The sequence below is a fragment of the Gracilinanus agilis genome, unplaced genomic scaffold, assembly GCF_016433145.1.
Source record: "Gracilinanus agilis isolate LMUSP501 unplaced genomic scaffold, AgileGrace unplaced_scaffold37089, whole genome shotgun sequence".
NCBI lineage: Eukaryota > Metazoa > Chordata > Mammalia > Didelphimorphia > Didelphidae > Gracilinanus > Gracilinanus agilis.
In genome coordinates this window covers 8,493-10,870 of record NW_025370344.1, presented here as the reverse complement: position 1 = coordinate 10,870, position 2,378 = coordinate 8,493, and the positions used below count along the sequence as shown (strand labels likewise).

At 35.1% G+C, this 2,378-nt stretch overlaps 1 pseudogene; it reads left to right on the top strand.

Annotated features, from left to right (window-relative positions):
* The first annotated feature begins 866 nt into the window (after window positions 1–866).
* On the top strand, window positions 867–1,887 carry LOC123255001 (annotated as a pseudogene).
* The last annotated feature ends 491 nt before the right edge of the window (window positions 1,888–2,378 follow it).

The window sequence follows — 2,378 nt, the reverse complement described above, 5'->3', positions numbered from 1 at the left end:
TAATCCCAATACTATACAAATTATTTGATATGATAAGCAAAGAAGGAATCCTACCAAATTCCTTTTATGACACAAATTTCATACTGATTCCAAAGCCAGGTAGATCAAAAACAGAGAAAGAAAACTACAGAACAATCTCCCTAATGAACATAGATGCAAAAATCTTAAATAGAATACTAGCAAAGAGACTCCAGCAAGTAATTAAGAAGATCATACACCATGATCAGGTGGGATTTATAACATGAATGCAAGTTTGGTTCAACATTAGGAAAACCATCCACATAATTGACCACATCAACAGTCTAACAAACAAAAATCACATGATTATCTCAATAGATGCTGAAAAAGCCTTTGACAATATACAACACCCATTCCTATTGAAAACATTGGTAAGTATAGGAATAGAAGTACCCTTCCTAAAAATAATAAACAATATATACCTAAAACCATCAGCAAGCATCATATGTAATGGGGATAAATTAGAAGCCTTCCCAATAAGATCAGAAGTGAAACAAGGATGCCCATTGTCACCTCTATTATTCCACATTGTACTAGAAACACTAGCAGTAGCAATTAGAGAAGAAAAAAAATTGAAGGTTTTAAAATAGGGGGGTGAAAGAGCAAGTAAGAGTATGAATATTATAACCTTATTAACTTTTCTAAAAAATAAATATTTAAAAAAGAAAAGAAATAAAATAAAGCTATAAATCATTAATAAAAAGAGAAATTCCAATGAGAAGAATTCTCCATCTATGCCCCCTCTCATCTCCACCATCACCTACATGGGCTAATCAGAATCATACATCTTCAGGCAATCACTATGGGTAAGCAAGTGAAAGAGCTAGAAAATGACAAGCAAAGAAACTATGGCCTTGAAACCGATTCCCAGCAACAAGTGCTTTGAGGGGTTTCAGAAAGTGTATGAGCATGACAGCATGGAACTAAGATGCAAAATGGAATTTGCAATCTCCTTGGGAAAAGTCCAGAACTTTACTGGCTCTCTGGTTTAACTTTCGTAGAACAAAATTTTAGCACAAAAGTTGATTATCACCAAGCTGCAGCAGAACATGGCCTCATTGTCATTGCACCAGATACCAGTTCTTGTGAATGCAATATATATATATATATATTTTTGTTTTTAAACCCTTAACTTCTGTGTATTGGCTTATAGGTGGAAGAGTGGTAAGAGTGGGCAATGGGGTTCAAGTGACTTGCCCAGGGTCACACAGCTGGGAAGTGTCTGAGGCCAGATTTGAACCTAGGACCTTCTGTCTCTAGGCCTGACTCTCAATCCACTGAGCTACCCAGCTGCCCTGTGACTGCAATATTAAAGGAGAAAATGATAGCTGGGAGTTGGTACTGGTGCTGGTTTTTATGTGAATGCCACTGAAGAACCTTGGAAAACCAACTATAGGTTGTACTCTTATATAATAGATGAGTTGCCAAAGCTTATAAATGCCTATTTTCCAGCTGACCCAAAGAAATCTATTTTTTGCCATTCTATGGGAGGTCATGGAGCTCTGATTTTTGCTTTGAAGAATCCTGGAAAATAAAAACCTGTGTCAGCATTCTCTCCAATCTGCAATCCAATATTCTGTCCTTGGAGGGGTGGGGCTGGGAGGCCTTTAATAGATATTTAGGATTAGATCAAAGTAAGTAGGGGCATATGATGCTACCTATCTTATAAAGTATTATCCAGATTTTCAGTTGGACATATAAATAGATCAAGGAAAAAATGACAAAAATGGGCAGTAGCTTCCTGACAATTTTATAGCTGGCTGTGCAGAAAGGAAAATTCCAGTTGTTTTAAGATTGTAGGAGAGAGATGATCACAACTACTACTTCATTAAAATTTTGTTAATGATCACAAGCTTCATATATAAGTGATCTCACAATTCTAAAAGTTCCTTTGTAAACAAAACTTTTGAAAAGATGGGATTATCCATTAAAATTACTGCTGTGAATATTCACTTCTAATATGTTATCAAAGACTAATCACCTTCTGAATACACATATAAAGTGAAGTAATATGATTCCTTTTTGTTCCCCATAAGTACCCAGTTAGAAGACATGTCATAGATTAGGGGCAGTTTGAAATCCTTGTTAAATTAAATTTAAAGGATCACAGAAAATGTAAATGATTAAGTTGACTCTGAGGAATACAGTGATTCAGATGTACTTGGGAACAGAACAATTAGTTGTTGGTTCTTAGAGAACTAAATTATGTAAATGTATCTCAGTAACTGAATAAAGAGACCTAATGCATTAAAAAAAAGAAATAGAGGATTTGTCTCAAAGAGAGCAAATTGGTGACAGCAAAAAAGTTAAAAGGTCAATATTTGAGAGGCTATGGGAAGTCAAATGCACAGATATACCTT